This window comes from Vipera ursinii (genome assembly GCF_947247035.1).
Source record: "Vipera ursinii genome assembly, chromosome: 6".
NCBI lineage: Eukaryota > Metazoa > Chordata > Lepidosauria > Squamata > Viperidae > Vipera > Vipera ursinii.
This window is the reverse complement of record NC_139515.1, coordinates 83,925,347-83,948,732: the sequence shown is the minus strand read 5'-3', so window position 1 is coordinate 83,948,732 and position 23,386 is coordinate 83,925,347.

Below are 23,386 nucleotides of genomic sequence, written 5' to 3'. Positions count from 1 at the left end.
CTGTGAGCGTCCCTCAGCGCTAGTGCCACGCCGAGCATCCCACTGATGCTAGCACCACCCCATGCTAAGCATCCTGCCAACACTAGTGCTGCCCCACGCATCCCAGCACTAACACTGCCCCATTTGTCGCACTCGCACCAACACGGCCCCATTTGTGCTTGTGCATGCGCATGCACTCGTGCGTGGCCCATTTGTGCGTGCGTGCGCGTGCGTAACGGTGCCTGCCTCCCTTTCCAGGCCGCCAAACCAAAAAGGTTGGGGACCTCTGGCCTAATCTATCCTCACAAAGGATTTGAGAAGAGGCCTGCCTTAAAGAAAATATTTGGCCAGTGCCTTGCCTGTCTCATCTGGAGGAAGCTGAAGTATAACGAAAGGAGATGGGGGCAGAAATCCAAAACTAAATTTGCAGGCAATGAGCAGAGCCAAGAAAGCGGGACACAAAGAGAAGGCCTGGAGGGAAATTCAGAGTTTTGCAGGAATCCATATTCACCAGGCCAGTAAGTCGTGCCGCTCACTATCTCAAGGCTTTCTCAGTCAATGCTCAGGATATGGGAAGTACTCCAGCTGAACTAGAGTTCCTACATAACTTGTGAAGACCAAGGTAATGTGAGAGGCACGGCCGAAACTTGATGGATGGCTACTGCACAAAGTACAATAGACTCCAACTTATTCGAAAGGAATAGACTAAACAGAACAGGGGTATTGCATTGTATGTGTACATGTATAAATAGATGTATGTTCAACCATGGCTCATGGGTCACATGTGGTTGTTTATATACGTTAACTATATTATACAGCATAGTTTCTATGCAGCCCAAGATGACTCCTCTTCACTCCATGCAGCACAGGCAAGCCAAAAGATTGGACACGCATGCTTTAGTCTAGAGCAGGGGTGTGCAACCTCGACAACTTTAAGACTTGTGGACTTCAGCTCCCAGAATTCCTCAGCCAGCTAGAAATTCTGGGAGCTGAAGTCCACAAGTCTTAAAGTTGTCAAGGTTGCACACCCCTGCTCTAGAGAATCTCATACCAACAAGGAGTTGGTCTAGATCAGGGGTGGGAAACCATGGCCCTTTTATGACCTGTGGCTGGCTCAGAAATTCCAAGTTTTGTAGTCCACAAATCATACATGGACCATAGTTCCCCATCTTTGGTCTAGATCAGGGGTGTCAAACTCGCTACGTGACGTGTCATGACGTATCGTGACTTTTTCTCCATTGCCGGAGCTGGTGTAGACACGGTTTCGGCATGACGCATCTGGCCCATGGGCCGGCAGTTTGACACCTCGGGTCTAGATGATCACTAGACTTCCAGCTCTATGATTTTACAACAATTACATCATCAGATAGCAAGGACTTGCTATACTTCCAACTGTATGATTTGATGACTACCGGATAGGATGAAAAGGGTGTGTTACGCTCCCAACTCTATGATTCTCTGACTCATTTCACCCCAAGTAGAAAGCTTGAAGCAGTGTGAGTGGATTTGCTTAAACTTAGGCAGTTTCTCTTGACATACCTCCTCCCTCCACAGCTATCATTAAAAAGTCACCAAAAATGCAAGTTATTCAGAAACATGAATCTGGAAAAGGAGGCCCTTAAGTGTCGTACAGAATTTTCCAAATGAGGCTCCCCAACTCTCTGCTGTTAATCAGCCTAAATTCTGAGTTGCCAATTAGAAATAATTAAAAAATAATAATTTAATTTTAATTTTAATTTAAAAAAAAATAGAAGCCAGTCAGGAAAGGGTTAACATCTTCCTCTGCCCTAACCAGTGGAAAACTTCTTGGCATGGGTTGTGCTGTGCTACCAAAGCCGTTGTCATCCTTGCGACAACCTGTAGTTTTAAATGACTAGGCTGTCAATTCCCCAACACTTTGCCGTTGTTTGGCTTTTTTCCCCCCCGTCTGCTGTGTTGAATAGTAAGAATAATACAGCAAACAGCACATTATCTCCAACTCTTAACTACCAGAAGAAAATCGTTGCGCTCCTTATTTTGCAGCTTATATTTAGCCCCACAATTAAAATTTTCATACAGGCTTTTAATCATGTCAAAGCCTTTGAATGAAGCCCTTGTGATCTTTTCTTTCTTTTTTTAGAAGGAGAGGGAAAAAAAACCTTTTTCAGAAGACTGAGAAAAAGGCATTTTATTAATTGCTCCGAGGGTGCTACGCTCCACATATTGATTCCGCGAATTTAACAAGAACGCCTGTGAATCAGGCTTCTGGTTTTCCTCTTGCTGTGATTTTATTTCCAGTTTGGAGCTAAATGGCAGAAATGGCATTTCAGGATTTGTGAAGGATCACATTTAAGGACAGACCTAGCTTAAAATGTCAAGAGAATGAAGCTGGAAGCTTCAAATAAACATGTAATTTAGTCCCTTGGAATATTTAGACCTTTGAATATAATAGGAACTCTCTGGGGTTTTTGGAGCTTGGTGGCTTTCTTGCAGATATTTCATTACCAAATTAGGTAACATCATCAGTGCTGGAAGGGAGTGGCATTTGCTCTTATTTTTATATCCTAGTGATTTGTCCTATCAGCATTGGTGGGATGTTCCTGATAGTTGCTTGATTAGGCTGCTTACTGTTAGCTTGTTTGTCTGAACTGGTAGTTCCGTGATTGGGGTATTGTTTACTTGATTATTCGTGTAGTGTCAACCTTGCTGTTAATTTCCGCTTATATGGGTGTGATTTCTAGTGAATTTGGGTCTTTTTATTTCCCTTTGGACTTTTTGACTGCCTCTCTTAAATGGTATGTAGATGTTGTTTATCTCTATGTGTCTGTTGATGGCCGATTTGTTTGAGTGCCAGGTTTCTAGGAATTCTCTGCTGTTTTGGGACTCGGCTTGATCTAGGATGCTCACTGTTTCCCAGCTGAAACTATAGTTGTGTCTGTCAATGTGTTGCAAAATTCAGGAGCTTTCATCCTGTCTTCTGACTGCTAGTTGGTGTTCATGGATGCACTCTGTTACTATTCTGCCAGTTTGTCCTACATAGTGGGTGTTGCGGTCCTTACATTATATATTGTAGATCAGAGGTCCTTAACCTATGGGCCGTGGCCCACTACCAGGCCGTGGCCTCTAGGCTGCTGGGCCACATGAGTAGCTGGGCAGTACATGTGCGTGTGCGCGTGCTCATCCCCCCCTCATGCCACCATTGCCACAAGTGTTGTGCGGGCGGTGGCCACACCATGAACCTTGTGTGGGAGGGCAGCAGCGCTGCAAGCGGCAAGTGGGCAGTGGCACAATCCTTGTGCAGAAGTGGAGAAACGAGTCTCACGCTGGGGGCAGCATCACTGTGGGCTGCAGCACAATCCTCACGTGGGGCCGGCAGTGTAGACCTCACGTCAGGGGCAGCATCATTGCAGGCTGTGGCACAAGACTTGCACTGATGATAGCATTGCCGTGAGCCTGGCAGCAGTGGTACCACAAGCCTCACACAGGTGCGCATGCTCACAGCTCTGTTTGCGTGGTGCACATCCTCACAGCCTGTTTTTACATGCATGCACATGTGTGGCCACATTCATGTTTGCGCTTGCGCACATAAGGCACCTGACCCTCCCTCTCCCACCGGACTGCCAATCCAAAAAAGTTGAAGACCGCTGTTGTGGATCACTCCATTGTCTTGTGGACTTGGCTTTGCCTTGGGGACTGGCTTTTGCCTAGTGCAGGGGTAGGCAACTTTGGCTCTTTTATGACTTGTGGACTTCAGCTTCCAGAATTCCTGAGCCAGCGTGGGGGAACTATGGCCCCCTCATGACTTGTGGACTTCAACTCCCAGAATTCCTGAGCCAGCATGGCTAAGCATGGAAACCTCTCCCTTTCCCCTCAGCGTGGCTGGCTCAGGAATTCTGGGAGTTGAAGTCCACGAGTCATAAAAAAGCCAAGGTTGCCTACCCCTGGTCTAGTGTATTGGGCTTGCCTTTCCCTTGAGGACCAGCATTGGCTTCTTGTGAGTAGCCTGTTGAACTCATTGGAGTTGAGCTGGTGCTGGCACAAGAGAATACTAAGTCAGGCTTGGAAGCCTTAATAAAGACTCCTAACACCCGTGGTGCATGTGTGAATGTGAGCGGGAACAGCACAGAGTGTGAGAATTCATGAGATGTGTTAAGATTAATCCTTGGACAGCAAAGGTGGCCAACAAGCAAGTACTAGGGGGCATAACACCAGACATGTCAGCGGAAGGGGTGTGGGAAATCACACTTATTTTGCATCTCACTTATTTTGGCCATGTCACATGGGGAAATTCACTGGGAAAAAGTAATTATGTTTGGCAGAGTTAGCGGTAAAAGGAAACCAGGCCATCAAAGAGCATGGGGGCTGTACACCATCAAAGCTGACACCAGCCAGCGCACAGAACGGAAAACCTCAAAGAAGCAGTGCAGTGCAAAATCAGAAGATGTGGAGAGACGTGGCCCATAGAATCACCAAGAGTTGGATGCAACTGAATGGATAACATCATCATCAACATCATAAGTGAGTCCCAAAGAAGGTCATGATATAATAACAAGAAGAAAGTTGGAAGGGACCTTGGAGGTCATCTAGTCCAACCCCCTGCTCAGGCAGGAAATCCTATACCATTTCAGTCAAATGGTTGTCCAGTCTCTTCTTAAAAATTTCCAGTGTTGGAGGATTCACAGCTTCTTCTGGAGGCAGGCTGTTCCACTGATTAATTGTCCTCACTGTCAGGAAATTTCTCCTTAGTTCTAGGTTGCTTCTCTCTTTGGTTAGTTTGCATCCGTTGCTTCTCGTCCCGCCCTCAGGTGCTTAGGAGACTAGCTTGACTCCCTCTTCTTTGGGACAACCCCTGAGATATTGGAACACTGCTATCATGTCACCCCTAGTCTTTCTCTCCATTAAACTAAGCATACCCAATTCCAGCAACTGCTCCTTATATGTTTTAGTCTCCAGTATTTTTATTTATTTATTTGTATCCCATCCTTATTATGTTTGCAAATAACTCAAGGCGGCAAACATATCTAACACATCTTCCTCCTCCTATTTTTCCCAGAACAACAACCCTGTGAGGTGGGTTGGGTTGAGAGAAAGTGCCTGGCTGAAAGTCACCCAGTTTCATGGCTAAGGCAGGACTTGAACTCACAACCTTCTGTTTTTTAGCCTGCTACCTTAACCTCTAAACCTAATTGGCTCTCAATCTCAGTAACATGCTGTAATTGATAGCTGTACTACTTGTCTAAATTAGTTGGAATGCTAATTTTTATGTACATTTGTTATATCCTCGCTATGCTACATTAAATGGTTCTGTGTAATGTCTTAATTGTTACCGTTACTTCAATATCTGTAAATCACACAGAGTCTATTAGACTTGAGGCAGTAGATCTATTCTACAAATACAATAAAAATAAATAAAATGCAACTTATCTGAGGAAAGCAGCAATAACCATTTTGAAATGCAGACTTGAAAGAAGACCCAGGAACTGGTTAAAACTTTCATTTACACTTTGTATTAACAGTATCTAGAATTAAACCTGTTTCTTAAACTTATAGTCAATTTCTCCAGGATCCTCCAAAGGAACAAAATGAATTTCTGCTCACATTTTACTTAACTGGATCACTGCAGGGTATAGTATATTGTAGAACATTTTAGGACCAAAAAAAGAGGATTAATTGGTTGTATTTTACTATCTTTTCTTAATAGACTCATTCCATTAAATTCCCAGAGGATAAAATTTTATTCAGGCCTATTTATGCAGAACATTCAACAAACTCCTCCTGGCTACTTTGCCCAAGGAACGTATAAGCCCAGTCTGTTGTTCCATTTGGCCAACTTAATCTTCCAAGAAAATGAGATGAAGATGTTGAAGGAAAAGTCTTCATCAGGGTTCAGTCCAAGCCGGGAATAAACAACATGGCGACTGCTTTAGAAAGAAGGTTGCAGTTTATTGAAGAGGAGAGCCAGACAGAAAGATGGCTCTGGAAGAAAAGAGAGTGAGCACATGTAGAGAGCGGGGTTTTATACCCTCTGGAGCTCTTGACGTTGTTTCCTGTTCCTGTTTGAGGCTTTGTATTTCCTGTGTCATGTATTCTGACCTGAGTCTGAGTGTGCTCTCCTGGCATCTGTGGGTTAATCCTATTATGTCCCGTTTTAGAGTTTGGGTGGGGTATGTAGATTTTACGTGTCTTTGTCTTCCTAAGCTTCTAGCTGGGGGCCTCCAACCTTCCTGAATGGATTATTACATTGGCATTTCTACAGAGCTGGTTTCGGCTTGGGAGAGGGAGACTTTATTTATTTAATTTATTTATTTAATAATATTTCTATACCGCCCTTCTCCTGCAGGACTCAGGGCGGTGAACAGGGCAAGAATAAAAATATAAATTACAAAAGTTAAAACTAAATTAAATAAATGCCCACATACTAAAATACATATTTAAAACCTAATAATAGCAATAGCAAACCCACCCCCCCGATCCCCTCATCAGGCCAGGCCAGCTTGTTCAAAAAATTATGTTTTTAGCTCGCGGCGAAAGGAGCGAAGGTCGGGCGCCGTCCGGAGCTCAACCGGGAGCTGATTCCATAGCTCCGGGGCGCCCCAGAGAAGGATCTCCCCCTGGGGGCCACCAGTCAACATTCTCTGACTGGTGGCACCCTGAGGAGGCCCTCTCTGTGGGAACGCACAGGGCGGAGGGAAGTCGATGCCGGCAGCAGGTGTTCCCTCAGGTACTCCGGACCCCTGCCATGTAGGGCTTTGAATACCATTACTAGTACCTTGAATCTCACCCGGAAGACAACTGGCAACCAATGCAGCTCACGGAGCAGAGGTGTAACGTGGGAGTATCGGGAGACTCCCAACACAACTCTCGCGGCTGCATTCTGGGGCTGTTAAGAAAAACTGGGCATGCTTTTCTGCCTCTTTAAGATCCTTTGAGGAAATATATTTTTCTGCTCTTTTAATATTTACTTCTCTGGGGGGCTGACTTCTGACAAAGACATAGAGCATCTGAAAAAAAAAACAAAAACCCAAGCATCTCTATTATGGAACTCTGTGTCAAGACATGGCAAGACCAATATAGCCTTTAGTGCAGTGTTTCCCAACATTTAACAATTAACATTTAACAATTAACCAGTGGAACAGTGGGCGCTCCATCACTGTGGGGTTTTAAGAAGAGGCTAGACAGTCACTTGTCTGAGATGGTATAGGTTCTCCTGCTTGAGCGGGGGGCTGGACTAGAAGACCTCCAAGGTCCCTTCCAGCTCTATCCTATCCTATCCTATCCTATCCTATCCTATCCTATCCTATCCTATCCTATCCTATCCTATCCTATCCTATCCTATCCTATCCTATCCCAGTGCTTTTTTTTTGTAAAACAAAAAGGTGCCAGAACTCGCACATGTCATACAACCCACCTTGCCTACCCTACAAGGTTCCATCCAAAAAAGGTGCCGGAACTCCGTTCTGAGCATTTTATGACAAAAAAATCCTGTCCTAACCTATCCTAATCCTATTGCAGACTTTAAAATGTCTGGACTTCAACTCCCATAATTCCCCAGTCAGCCTGCTGGGGTTTTCATTTCTGTAAGCTGGCTAGAGCAGAGGTCTTCAAACTTGGCCCTTTTATGACTTGTAGACTTCAACTCCCAGAATTCCTCAGCCAGGCACGCTGGCTGAGGAATTCTGGGAGTTGAAGTCCACAGGCCATAAATGGGCCCTGTTTGAAGACCCCTGGCCTAGAGTCCCCATGAGTAAATGGGCAGCCATGTAGATTTTCTTAAATAAATAAAAAAAAATGTGTCACCTTACATGTACAAATAGGTAGGGTTTCACTCACCCTGTCACAACCATATCCCGACTACTTTGACCCTCTCATTGTAAGAAACCCAGGCCCAATTTTTAGCCGTTGTTTGTTCCTCAACCTTTCTATTCGCTAATAGTTGGAATATCTACACAGAACTAAAATTTCATCTCTTGAAGCTGTCATTAGCAGAATCTTTTTTTTAAAAAAAATTAGACTAACCTGGAAGGTGTCCTTCATCTCTTTTTTTTCCCCATGGAGATTAATCACCAGCAATTAACTAGACTGACTTAACGCTCTTTCATTTCACAAGACGAAATTTGGTGGGTTTTTCCTGCAAGAGTATCACTTCTTGCTCAGTATGCACTATTAAAGAAAAAGAAAAAACATTTCCCTCCAAGCTTTGATGGACCTTGGATAACTCTGTTCATTATCAGTTAAGCAAGCACACTAATTAGCATTTCTGCATTTAGAAAGGGAACCTGGGTTACCTTAACACTTTGCGATGGTTGCCTAGCAACAAAATTTGTCTTCCCTCCATTTCAAAGGGGCCTTTTTCTCAATATAGGACCTGAAACTTAATCAGAAGTGTGTGTCCAGGTCTTTCCTCAGTGTGTTAGCTATACTATACATATCAACCTTACCATATTTTTCGATGAGATCATCATGTCCTTTAATTGTCCTTTATTTTGGGGCTGTTTATTTAATCTCTTTTAACTTTTGTATTGTTGTTTTTATTGTTGTTAGCCGCCCTGAGTCCTTCGGGAGATAGGGCGGCATATAAGTCCCAAAAATAAAATAAATAAATAAATAAATTGCATATTCTCATAGACCAGAGTGCCAACCTTGAGAGCTTTAAGACCTGTGGACTTCAACTCCCAGAATTCCTCAGCTAGACCTCTGAAGCCAAGCTGTTCCATTGATTCCTTGTTCTCACTGTCAGGAAATTCTAGGCTGGATCTCTCTTTAATGATCATCCACCCATTGCTTTTTGTCCCGCTTTTCAGGTGCTTTGGAGAGTGTCAAGGCCATCTTTAAAAAGAGCCTTGGTGGAGCAGTGGGCTAATGCCTCCTTAAGTAACACCAGCTGTCTGCAATTATTGCAGGTTCGAGTCCCACCAGGCTCAAGGTTGACTCAGCCTTCCATCCTTCCGAGGTAGGTAAAATGAGGACCCAGATTGTTGGGGGCAATTAAGCTGACTTTGTAATAATGCCGCTTGGGGTGTGTGAAAGCCCTAATAAGCAGGCATATACATAGAATGAAGGCTACTGCTAAGCTTGTAAGCCGCCCTGAGTCTTCGGAAAAGGGCGGGATATAAATGGAATTAAAATAAATAAATAAATAAAAATCTTCTCTGTGACAGCCTCTCAAGCACCAGAAGACAGTTATCATGTCACCCCTAGTCCTTCTCTTCATTAGGCTAGCCCAGGAGTCTTCAAACCTGGCCCTTTTATGACCGGTGGACTTCAACTTCCAGAATTGGGCCAAATTTAAAGACCCCCTGGGCTAGACATACCTGGTTCCCTCAATCATTCAGCTTATAGTTTAGCCTCTAAACCCCTTATTATCTTTGTTGCTCTTCTCTGCACTTTTTCTAAAGTCTCGACATATTTTTTTTTTATTGCGATGACCAGAACTGAACACAGTATTAGAAATGGTGGAAAATACTTGTAGCTTGGGTGGTCAGTGTTGATGGGGGTTTGTTCTCCGAGCTCGTAGTTTATTTTTTGAACATTTTGTTCACCAGACTAGGTAACATCATCAGTAGAACTTCAGTTGAAGTGTCTTGTGAAGCTAAAGTAATTGGATCTTTCATGTCCTTCCTTTTACCTTTGTGTGAGTTAGGAAATTTCTTGTCTGAGACCCCTTGCTCAATCTTCTTTTATTTGACTGTGATCGTGGTCACTGTTCTCTCTCCTGTCCCTCAAGGCCATTCCTTCTTCCCTCTACAACCAGATGATGAAATGTGTATTGTGGTGTCACAACTCAAACACTGTCACTTCCATATCTGAGGGGCTCCTACAAAGACAAGGGGGGGTCAAAGTACCAAAAGGCAAGACAAGAAACAATGGATGGAAAGAAACCAAGGAGAGATATCAACCTAGAACTAAGGAGAAATTTCCTAATGGTGAGAACAATTAACCGGTGGAACAACTTGCCTCCAGAAGTTGTGGGTGCTCTCTTTCAAAAAGAGACTGGACAACAATTTGTCTCAAATGGTATAGGATCTCCTGCCTGAGCAGGGGGTTGGACTAGAAGACCTCCCAAATCCCTTCCAACTCTATTATTCTATGTTCTATACTACTATGGGGTACTACAATGTATATATAAACAATTCACATCTCAGTATCACATTTGCGCATTTTATCCTTATTGGTTCCCTCTGTGGAAACCCATGAATATAATAGGAATACGGGTATTATTGTTATATTGAAAACGAAAAATGTTTCCCTTCACCAGAAATGATAATTGGAATATGGAAAGAGGTCAGATTTTCCATAAAACTGAAAAAATGCTGGGTTTAAATTATCATTTGTTGTTGGGTTTTTTTTTAACAAAATGATGTTCTCACTCAGACTGCCACAAAAAAAAAAAAAAGAGAAGAGACATTGTTTTCATACTTTGCTTTTCCAAAAGAGAAAGGGAAAAAAAATTCAGTGAAGTTTTCATAGAGTTAGTCGATTAATTACCTTAGTTATGTAAATTAAATAGCTGTATCTCTCCGGGATCTGAAGCAACAAGGCTGGCTTCATTTTTACTGGCTTTGTTTTACTGGCAAGTGCCATGAGGTGATCAGAGTCTTGACTTACCTGGGCTAACTGACCATTTTGAAACCCATAACCTTCTCTTCATTAGGCTACACGGTCTGTAGCCTCCCTGATTTTCCACACTTTTATTAAAGAAAGACATCAGGATCACTAGAAGTGATAATACTTGGAATAATTACTGTATACTATTAAACAACAACAACTTTATTGATTAGCCCTTGGGCCATATCAAAGTGCAAAGTTCCAGCAACAAATTGTTACTAAAGTTTGATAAAGGCAATTTAAAATGGAATTTGATAAAATACAATTTAAAATGGAATTAAAATAAAATACAATTTAAGATGAAATAGTAATAAAATACAATCTAGAATGAAATTGTAATAATGTACAATAATTTAAGATATAGATAAAATATGATAGCATTGTATTACGGAGTCGCCCTTGCCATCTACCCCAATCAGTCCCACATATGCAGATCTCAACCAGATCATTTTGTTTAAGTACTCTGCTACGTTAAATGTTAGTTTCAAGTTCTGGCTGGACATAAGGTAAGTTATTTTGATGTGGGGATCCCAATGGGTCATTCGTTTGGTATATAGACCAAGATACCTGTCTCTCACCCTCTTATACAGACAACAGTCAAATAGGATGTGAGCCAGGTCCTCTACCTCTGCTGCTCCGCAAAATTACTGTATACAATTCTGGCCACCATTCCAGACTCTAGAAAGGGTGCAGAGAAGAGCAACAAAGATGATTGGGGGACTGGAGGCTAAAACATATGAGCAACGGTTGCTGGAATTGGGTATGTGTAGTTTAACGAAGAGAAGAGTGAGGGGTGACATGATAGCAGTGTTTCAATATCTCAGGGGCTGCCACAAAGAAGAGGCAGTCAAGCTGTTCTCCAAAGCACCAGAAGGCAGGACAAGAAAACTAAGTCACTAAGTCATGTCCGACTGTTCACGACCCCATGAACCACAGCACCAAGGGCCCTCTGTCCTTCACTGCCTCCCAGCGTTTGCCCAAATTCATGTTCATTCCATGGATGACACAATCTAACCATCTCCTCCTCTGCCGTCCTCCTTCTCCTTTTGCCCTCCATCTTTCCCAAACTCAGGTTCTTCTCCAAGGAGTTTCTCTTCTCATTTGGTAGCCAAAGAATTTGAGCTTCAGCTTCAGTTTCTCTCCTTCCTAAAGGTTGATTTCCTTTAGGATTGGGTAAAGGTAAAGGTTCCCCCGCACACACGTGCCAGTCATTTCCGACTCTAGGGGCCGGTGCTTATCTCCGTTTCAAAGCCGAAGAGCCAGCGCTTGTCCGAGGACGTCTCCGTGGTCACGTGGCCGGCATGACTAGACGCCAAAGGCGCACGGAACGCTGTTACCTTCCCACTGTAGTGGTCCCTATTTTTCTGCTTGCATTTTTACGTGCTTTTGAACTGCTAGGTTGGCAGAAGCTGGGACGAGTAGCAGGCGCTCACTCTGTTATGCAACACTCGGGATTCAACCCGCCAAACTGCCGACCTTCTGATCGACAAGCTCAGCGTCCTAACCCACTGAGACACCGCATCTGGGAGGGGGGGTAGGGAACGCTATATAAATTTTCATAAATATGGTAAATAAAATGTCCCAGATGTCTCTCAGATTTGGAAGAAGGTCCTCCATGCCAACCTTCCAACCAAGAGCCTTGGTGGAGCAGTGGGCTAATGCCTCCTTAACTAACACCAGCTGCCTGCAATTAGTGCAGGTTCGCATCCCACCAGGCTCAAGGTTGACTCAGCCTTCCATCCTTCCGAGGTAGGTAAAATGAGGACCCAGATTGTTGGGGGCAATAAGCTGACTTTGTAATAATGCCGCTGGGGGGGCCGCGAAAGCCCTAACAAGCAGGTATATACATAGAATGAAGGCTACTGCTAAGCACATTGGTTTGTGCTTAAATTGTAAGCCGCCCTGAGTCTTCGGAGAAGGGCGGGATATAAATGGGATTTAAAAAAAACAACACCATAGCAGATTCTAAACTTTCGAAGAAGAAACTGTAGAACGAATAGGCGTAAATCCCCAATTTTTCACCGTAGATATTGTTTCTGTCTTATCTCAAGTATTCTTCCTCTACACCACCAACACCAACACCCCAGAGCCCTGTGCTGATGGTGTTAAATCGTGGCCTCAGGACCGCATGGCCAAGATGGATGATGCAGGACAACAAGGTTCAGCATAATTTCCTTTAATGATGTAGCACAGACTTGGCAAACAAAGGGGCAACTGCCCCTCTTTTATACCTAGCCAGGTATACTTGGAACCAATCCCATTGTCCGGATTTCCCGCCAAAGACTGCCCTGCCAATCCTGACAGGGCACCCTGCCACCTGGTGGTGTCAGTGGCTATCACCGCCCTGAGTCCTTTGGGAGAAGGGCGGTATACAAATAAAATTATTATTATTATTATTATTATTATTATTATTATTATTATTATTATTATTATTATTATTATTATTATTATTATTATTATTATTTCTATGAACATCTCCTATCTACATATATACATAACAGATGGAGCAGCTTTTTCAGTGATGGACCCTTTTGGATCTCACTTTCTCATTCTTATTTGTAGCCATATTTCTCCTGCATTTTTCCACGCTCCGCTCTTACTTCCGCGCGATCTTTACGCTCGGCGAAACAGATGCTGTTGATCGTATTCCTGGGCTTTTCCCCAGCTGCCTTGAGTTTTCAGAGTCAACGAGGAACATTAGACATAAAAGCTAAAAACCTCTGTCAAATCAACGAGGCAAAAGAAGACATCAAGTCCTTTCAGGAGTATATCAAAACTCATCTTTCCATTGGCAGAGCTCCAGACCTCCAGAGGCACAGAACTATATTTATGAGCATCCCTTGTTTGTTTCCTTAGAAATCTATATATTATATCCATATCTGTCAGCCTGATAAATGTTTCCACCGATATATGCCAAAGGGAGGGGGGGGGAAAATTGCAGGGGAATTTTAATGGCTGATATATTGAAACTGTTTCTGATTATTACGGAATGCAGGTTTTAAGGCAAACAGTAATTTACCGAAGAAGAATTAGCCTCAACGCACAAAAGGAACCGAGGACAATGGAATGGAAGTTGAGATAATTTCACACACATTTTGCTTTCCTAACAGCAATAATTTACTCTCGTTTTAATTTCAGGCCCAAGTCTGCTGAGATCCGAAGCTAAAGCTGTCTGACCTTTTACGCTGGTACATCTCATGATCAGCCATCTGCGGCAAAAAAAGAAAAAAAAGTGGGGGGATGTGAATTGCTTGGAGATAATTGGAGAATGCAGGAACCAACCGGGGTACATACACATCTTCCTTGTTTAACTGCAGTTTTTTTCCCCCTAACACTATTCAAGGGAGAGTAGTTTAGCTTTAATCCCCTCACCAATTTAAAAACACCGGCATCCTTTTCCATTTAAAACAAATATGCTGGCTTGTTGGGGAGCAGTAAACCATCAATATATCCCTTTCCTTCTTTGAAGCAGTTGATTTTGAACTGCAAGCTGGCAGGTGCAGGAAAGCATGAGCCAGGATAGAGCTCAAAAGCACGGTGAGGTTATTCCATGCAACGCATAAGGAAGAACGGTTGCTGGAATTGGGTCCGTCTAGTTTAATGAAGAGAAGGGTGAGGGTTGACATGATAGCAGTGTTCCAGTATCTCAGGGGCTGCCCCAAAGAAGAGGGAGTCAAGCTATTCTCCAAAGCACCTGAAGGCAGGACAAGAAGCAACGGATGGAAACTAATCAAAGAGAGAAGCAACCTAGAACTAAGGAGAAATTTCCTATCAGTGAAAACAATTAACCAGTGGAACAACCTGCCTCCAGAAATGGTGAATGCTCCAACACTGGAAGTTTTTAAGAAGAGATTGGACAGCCATTTGCCTGAAATGGTATAGGGTTTCCTGCCTGAGCAGGGGGCTGGACTAGATGACCTCCAAGGTCTCTTCCACCTTTTTATTATTATTATTATTATTATTATTATTATTATTATTATTATTATTATTATTATTATTATTATTGTTGTTGTTGTTGTTGTTGTTGTTGTTGTTGTTGTTGTTGTTATTATTATTATTATTATTATTATTATTATTATTATTATTATTTACATGTAATCCTTGGCTTACATCCATTTGTTTAGCGACTGTTCGAAGTTACAACGGGCACTGGAAAAAGTGACTTACAATTGTTTTTGGGTTTTTTTTTACATTCACAACCATTGCAGCATCCCCATGATCAAAACTCGGATGCTTGCCAACCGGCTCATAGCTATGACAGTGGCAGGGTCCTGTGGTCCTACGATCCCCTTTTGAGACCTTCTGACAAGCAAAGCCAATGGGGGAAGTCAGATTCGCTTTACAACCAGGTTACTCACTTAACAGCTGGAGTGATTTGCTTAACAACGGTGACAAGGAAGGCCGTAAAAACCTTACAGCTGACAAGCTCAGCAACTTTAACCACTGAGCCATTGTGTCACCGTTTAAAAAAAAACAAAAGATAAGAAACCCAAGAAAACACGGTGCTTAATTTTTGTATTCTTTCTTCTTCCACTCTCTTGAATTTTTGGTAGTTGACAAGCACAGTGTCTCTGACCACTCAGCCATCGTGCCCCCTGGGGTCATTCCTACATACCATTATACCAGCGGTCTTCAAACTTGGCCCTTTTATGACTTGTGGACTAGGAGTTGAAGTCCACAAGTCATAAAAGGAACATGTTTGAAGACCCCTGGTCTGGATCCAAGCCTGAAGTTTCATCAAAATGGCCGACTAAAGAATTCTGGGAGTTGAAGTCCACAAGTCATAAAAGGGCCAAGTTTGAAGACCCCTGGTCTGGATCCAAGCCTGCAGTTTCATCAAAATGGCCGACTAAAGAATTCTGGGAGTTGAAGTCCACAAGTCATAAAAGGGCCAAGTCTGAAGACCCCTGCATTATACTTATCCCAAGTGCTAGGAAGAGGTTCATATACTCTCTCAACTATTTTACTCAACAGACCAACAACTGATTATGAGCATTGATGGAGTCTGTTGGTTTGGCTGCTAATTGTTCTTAAAGCATATTGAACAAGATCATTGTATGAAGAGACAGAATGGAAGTTGTTTCTTTTATGAGGTACATTAACAAAATTTATTCTCTATAGTTAATTATGAAACGATGGCTATTAAGCACGACCAATGTTTTTGTTTCTTTTATGGATATCAATTATATTGTTTCCCTTATTCTTCCTCATCGTTGTTCTTTCTGCTGCCTTTCTCTTCTCGATCCAAATTTGTTTAGTATTCCCCCCCCTTTATAAGGAAAGGGGCGATTAAACATTTATTTGCTTTAATGGAATGCAAACCATTTGCTTTTCATTATGCAGAAAACGATCCTTTTCATTGCAACTTTTATCCGTGCAATTATTTTCCCCATTGTTTTGAAGACCATTGATATATGGAAGGATGTGGAGAAAGACCAAACACTGAACGATCTCCTTAAATTATATTTTATCGGATTCATTACTGCCTGGATAAAAATAATCACTCCAACTGTCCCTTTCAAATACTGGACTACATTTTACAGGGGACCTTCCTTTCTCATGTGTGGGCTGAAAACAATTGAGTGCCCTATATCCGGTATTGAATTTAACGCAAAGGAAATGTTGTTGACTCAGCCGGTGGTAGTATGCATCTGACATAATCCAGGCTTTGCAGATGAATGAAATTAGTACTTAACAGAATAACAGAGTTGGAAGGGATCTTGGAGGTCTTGTAGCTCAATCCCCTATTCAAGCAGGATACCCTACTAGTTCAAATAAATGGTTCCCCAATTTCTTCTTAAAACCTCCAGTGATGGAGCACCCACAACTTCTGCAGGTAAGTCGTTCCACTGATTAACGGTTCTCACTGTTAGGAAATTTCTCCTTAGTTCCAGGTTGCTTCTCTCCTTGATTAGTTTCCATCCGTTGCTTCTTGTCCTGCCTTTTGGTGCTTTGGAAATTAGGTTGAGCCTCTCTTTTTGGGGGCAGCCCCTCAAATACTGGAACACTGCTATCATGTCACCCTTGAACCTTCTTTTCACTTGACTAGACAAACCTGATTCCTGCAGGCCTTCTTCATATGTTTCAGCCTCCAGTCCACTGATCAGCTTTGTTGCTCTTCTTTGCACTCTTTCCAAAGTCTCAACATATTTTTTGGGCAATGTGGTGAGCCAAACTGGATCCATTATTTCAATCTTACCAAGGCTTTATAAAGTGGTACTAGTAACTTGGATGAGGGAGCTTGAAAAATTTCAGGGGTGTAGGCTGATGTTTACGAAGCGACCTCTGAGGTCCCTTCCAACCCTGTTATTCTGTTATATAAGTAATGGAAGGAAGGAAGGAAGGAAGGAAGGAAGGAAGGAAGGAAGAAAGAAAGAAAGAAAGAAAGAAAGAAAGAAAGAAAGAAAGAAAGAAAGAAAGAAAGAAAGAAAAAGAAAGAAAGAAAGAAAGAGAACTGTTTATGTCCCTGCCTGGACTAACACATCTATTAGGGCCTGTCAGTTGGTGTCTCCATTTTGGAATAACTGTCAACGGATGGTAATCGATGCTTTCATGTAAAAATGGAAAGCTGTGACATTGGCATCAGATCAAGTCTTCAGCTTTCCAAGGTGATAACTCAGAATGTCAGAAGTGGAGACAGGAAGCAAGGGGGATGTTTTTTCTTTTTAAAAAATATTTTTCAAGAAGGGAAAAGCATGCAAAGAAAATGGCCAGTGACTCCACGTACCTGTGTTCTTTTTCTGAACACAGCATCAATTGTGAGGTGTCTGATCTTCAAGGAAAGCCAGCATTTGACTCACAGCATCGGTGGGAGCACCTGGTTTAGAGCCTTTCAAGAGGCTGAATTATAATGAGGTGTAATGCTTGGAGTGCAGCTTTAAATCTAATAGTATGCAGTACAAGTTGACTAAATGTGTTCATTTATTTATTAAACTTGTCTGCCACCCATCTCACCTAGACTCTAAATGGCTTATATTTATTTATTTAGCATATGGCATATCAAACATGGACTTGCAATATGTATTAACATTTCACCTAGATTAAAAAAAACATTTAAATATGAATGTTCTTTCTTTCTTTCTTTCTTTCTTCCTTCCTTCCTTCCTTCCTTCCTTCCTTCCTTCCTTCCTTCCTTCCTTCCTTCCTTCCTTCCTTCCTTCCTTCCTTTCTTTCTTTCTTTCTTTCTTTCTTTCTTTCTTTCTTTCTTTCTTTCTTTCTTTCTTTCTTTCTTTCTTTCTTTCTTTCTTTCTTTCTTCTAAAACAGGAGTCCCCAAACCCCTGGGTCCTGGCTTTGGTCTATTTCGAACTGGGCCACATGAGTGGCAGGTTGGTGCAAACATGCATATGCAGCTCCATTCACATGAGCGGCAGCCCGGTATGCACACATGTGTGCAGCTCCACTCCCACGATCGGCGGGCTGGCACAAACATGCCCATGCAGCTCCACTCCCGTGAGCGTATGACCAATGTACATGCACATGTGTGCTGGCCCACTGCTTGCATGAGTGGAGATTTGCATGCATGCATGCCACTCATGCGGCCCAGTTACCCTCTTCCACTCACTGGGGCAGCAAGTTGGTGGAGCAGTGAGCTAATGCCTCCTTAAGTAACACCAGCTGCCTGCAATTAGTGCAGGTTCGAGTCCCACCAGGCTCAAGGTTGACTCAGCCTTCCATCCTTCTGAGGTAGGTAAAATGAGGACCCAGATTGTTGGGGGCAATTAAGCTGACTTTGTAAAAATGCCGCTGTGGGGGGCAAAAGCCCCAATAAGCAGGCATATACATGAAGGCTATTGCTAAGCACATTGATTTGTGCTTCTTAGATTGTAAGCCGCCCTGAGTCTTCAGAGAAGTTTCAAAGGTTGGGGACAGCTGGCCTATTCAGAACCAGACCACATGACAGGAGAGCCAGTATGCATGCACATGCAGCTCCACTTGCACAAGCTGTGGGCCAGCACACACTTGCATGCACATACAGCTCACGCAGCCCAGTTTCTCTCCCCCCCCAAGTCGGGCCACCAGGCCACAAAGTTTGGCAACTGCTGTTCTACAACAAACATTCAATTCAGCTCCCATCACTTGTCCCCCCTAGCTCCCCCCTACCCAGCAGTTCAAAAACATGCCATCTGCAAGTAGATAAATAGGTACCACCATTTTGGTGATGGGAAAAGGTGTGGAGAGCAGGAGCCAGCACGGGACCCGTTGGGATGTGATCAGTGAAAGATAGGTGGAGGAAAGTTCAGATGATCCAACTTCCTCAAGAACTTTGCTGACCAGCTGGTGTTGAAGCTAGTTTGCTCACCTGTGGTGCACCAATGCAAGAAAGGGACTAGCAACTTATACCCTGTGTAAATATTGTAGACAACCCAGCCCTGTATGCCATACATTAAATCAATCAATCAACTGACATCACCAGAATACCTTTGGCCTTGTCCAAAGAATTAGAGTAACCCAATGTGTTGGGTCAATAGTGGACAATCACTTAAATGTGAGTCAGCCGTGTGCTACAGTTGGGCTTGTTGCTCACATACCTGGCGCCCAGCTGTGTGGCAACAGCCCTGCCCGAGCTGCTCGACACTCTCTCAGGGTTGGCGGTGGAGTTCCCCAGGCTTATAGTTCTGGATGACTTCAACCTGCCTTCACTGGGAGGGTCGTCTGAGTTAGCTCGGGAGTTCATGGCCTCCATGACGGCCATGGGCCTGACCCAAGTTATTGAGGGCCCGACTCATGTGGGGGATCATACTCTTGACCTGGTGTTCCTATCTGGACAGTGGCTGGATGATCTGGGAAGGGGTTCACCAACCATTGCTCCCCTGTCATGGTCAGATCATTACCTCCTGCGGCTGGTTTTCCGTTATACCACCCCCCACCGCTGGGCTGCGGAACCAACCAGGTGGTTCCGCCCCAGGTGCCTAATGGACCCGGAACGGTTCCAGAGGGCACTTGGGCCTATACCCATCACCCTTACCCACAGCCCAGTCGATGTCCTGGTGGATGCCTGGGAAAGGGCGGCCGCTGGGGCACTTGACTGTGTTGTACCCTTGCGACCTCTGACCCGGCGCAGATCCCGTTGGGTTCCATGGTTCTCTGCAGAGCTCCGGGAGATGAAGCGTTGGAGACGGGGCCTAGAGAGCAGTTGGAGGTCCAGCCGATCCGAATCTGACCGATTGCAGTTAAGAACCTTTATAAGGTCTTATCTTGTGGCGATAAGGACAGCGAAGTCTAACTACTTCGCTGCCGTTATCGCGTCCGCAGATAATCGCCCGGCCGCCCTGTTTAGGGTGACTCGCTCCCTCCTTAATCAGGAGGTGAGGGAGGATCCCTTACGGGGACGAGCTGAGGAGTTTAGTCATCATCTGGCAGACAAAATCGCTCAGATCCGGACCGGTCTGGACTCTGACTGGGCAGAGTCTGATGTTGAGGAATCGGACGGTCTTGAGCATGTTATCTGGACTGAGTTCGATCCTGTTTCCCCTGATGATGTGGACAGGATCATGGGGAGGCTGAGCACCACCACCTGTTTGTTGGATCCGTGCCTCTCCTGGCTAGCTTATGCGGCCCGGGAGGGGACACGAGGCTGGTTCCACGCAGTAATAACTGCTTCTTTGAAGGAGGGTGTCTTCCCTGCCGCCTTGAAGGAGGCGGTGGTGAGACCCCTCCTCAAGAAGCCTGCCCTGGACCCGGCTGTTTTAAATAACTATCGTCCAGTCTCCAACCTTCACTTTTTGGCGAAGGTTGTTGAGAGTGTGGTGGCACATCAGCTTCCTCTGTTCCTGGAGGAAACTGATTATCTGGACCCGTACCAATCGGGTTTCAGGCCCGGATACAGCACGGAGACGGCATTGGTTGCACTGGTGAATGATCTCTGGAGGGCTCGGGACAGGGGTTGCTCCTCTGTCCTGGTCCTATTAGATCTCTCAGCGGCTTTTGATACCATCGACCATGGTATCCTACTGTGGCGTCTCAGGGGATTGGGAGTGGGAGGCACCGTTTTACGGTGGTTCTCCTCCTATCTCCTGGGCTGTTCGCAGTCGGTGTTGATGGGAGGGCAGAGATCCGCCCCGAGGCCTCTCATTTGTGGAGTTCCTCAGGGGTCGGTTCTCTCGCCCCTCCTGTTCAACATCTATATGAAGCCGCTGGGTGAGATCATTCGTGGTTTCGGGGTGGGGTATCATCAGTACGCTGATGATACCCAACTTTTTCTTTCCACCCCGAACCAACACAGCGATGCCCTCGCTGTGATGTCCCATTGCCTGGAGGCGGTCCATGTCTGGATGGGGAGAAACAGGCTTCGTATCAATCCCGCCAAGACTGAGTGGCTGTGCATATCGGCATCTCGGGTCAACCAGACTATTTTCATCTCTAACGATGGGGGGTGAGGTGTTACCCCCCGTTGATAGGGCTCGCAACTTGGGCGTCCTCCTGGATTCACGACTCAATTTTGAAGACCATATAGGAGCCATGACCAGGGTGGCTTTTGCCCAGGTTCGCCTGGTGCACCAGTTGCGACCCTATCTGGACCGAGATGCCCTACGCACAGTCACTCATGCGCTCGTGACCTCCCGTTTAGACTACTGCAACGCTCTCTATATGGGGCTGCCCTTGAGGACCACTCGGAGGCTTCAGCTGGTGCAGAATGCGGCTGCGCGAGTTGTGATGGGGGTTTCCCGATACTCCCATGTAACACCTCTACTCCGCGAGCTGCATTGGCTTCCGGTTGCCCTCCGGGTGAGATTCAAGGTGCTGGTGATGACCTATAAAGCCCTAAATGGCTTGGGTCCGGGATATCTGAGGGAACACCTGCTGCTGGCATCAAGTTCCCTTCGTCCAGTGCGCTCTCACAGGGAGGGTCTGCTCAGGGTGCCACCGGTAAGAGATTGTCGGCGGACGACACCCAGAGATAGGGCCTTCTCAGTGGGGGTGCCTGCCCTTTGGAACCAGCTGCCAGTGGAGCTGAGGACTGCCCCCGACCTCCGTTCATTCCGCCGGGACCTGAAGACCTGGCTCTTCGAGCTCTCTGGCCCAGGCTGAGGATTAATCTTAATTTTAACTGGGGTTTTATTTATGCAGGTACAAATATAATTTTTTAAAATTTGTTTTTAACTTTTGTATCTTGGTTTTTTAATCACCCTGTAAACCTCCCTGAGTCCTTCGGGAAAGGGCGGTATATAAATGTAATAAAATAAAATAAATAAATAAAATAAATAAAAAAGCCAACACAATCCTAGGCTGCATTAACAGAGGGATAGAATGAAGATCACATGAAGTGTTAATACCACTTTACAATGCCTTGGTAAGGCCACCCTTGCAATGCTGCATCCAGTTTTGGTCACCACGATGTAAAAAAGATGTTGAGACTCTAGAAAGAGGGCAGAGAAGAGCAACAAAGATGTTTAGGGGACTGGAGGCTAAAACATATAAGGAACGGTTGCTGGAATGTCTAGTTTAATGAAGAGAAGGACGAGGGGGGGACATGATAGCAGTCTTCCAATATCTCAGGGGCTGCCCCAAAGAAGAGGGAGTCAAGTTCTTCCCCAAAGCGCCCGAAGGCAGGACAAGAAGCAACAGATGGAAACTAACCAAGGAGAGAAGCAACCTAGAACTAAGGAGGAATTTCCTGACAGTGAGAACAATTAACCAGTGGAACGACTTGCCTCCAGAGGTTGTGAATGTTCCAACACTGGAGGTTTTTAAGAAAAGATTGGATAACCATTTGTCTGGAATGGTATAGAGTTTCCTGCCTGAGCAGGGGGTTGGACTAGAAAGTCTCTTCCAACTCTGTTGTTCGGTTATTCTGGATTTTTGTCCCTGTTGAGTTGGAACCCTCTGTACACATTTTGGCTCAGAGCGACCCATTTTCTCCTTCCTTTTTTGCAGAGAAGAAAAGCAGAGTGTGAGCATTGTGCCAAGAGGGTTATTTAAACTTTGGAGGAGGAAGGAAAAACATGCTACCTTCTTCCTCCACCCTCCGTGCTCTCCCAGCAGGAAGTTGTGACTATTTGTAGAGGTGAAGCCATTTTTCTTTGTCCTGTGGAGAAATGCGCAAATTAATGCCTGCGTAGGATGCAGCCTTCAAAAGCCTCTCTCCCGTCACCAGTGGGACTAAATATATGAAAACCCCGGCTGGTCTCTTAGCAGCAAGGTCTCTCCGCAAATTTCCCTTGTCCTCTGTCTCTCTCCCCCCTTTCGCCCCACGCAAGACAGACTTAGCACTGCTTTTTTGGCCTCCGTGAACAACTGGGTTAATTGCATGGTGCCAGACGGTAGGTGCGTTGGTGCTAAAAATTTAAGAGGCACATCAGCACAGCTCTTTGAAGCATAAAAGGGGCTGATTAACCAGCCATGTGGAGTGGCAGAAGAAGATTTCAATGCCCGACTGTTCACTTCTGTTGCAGGGAACTTGGCTTTGACAGAACAATGGCGGGGGTGGTTCCCAGCTATACTTGGACCAAGAGGCAAGAGAGAAGTATTGGGTGGGGAGGGGGCATATCCCTGCACGCTTGGTATGTTCCCATGCTCCTGTGTGAAGTCAGCTCCCCAGAGAAGGAAATATTAAAACATATATTTCCTCAAAGGGTTTTAAAGAGGCAGGAAAACATGCCCAGTTTTTCTTGATAGCCCCAGGTCTCCCTCCCCCAAGCAGAAACCAGTTCTGTACAAATGCAGATGTAAATCCAGGAAGGTTGCAGGCCCCCAGCTGGGAGATTAAGAAGACAAAGACACCTAAAATCTGCATACCCCACCCAAACTCTAAGAGTCATCAGCCACAGTGAAGCAGGACATGGTCTTAATCCATCAACATCAGAATACCAGAAAGGCACACTC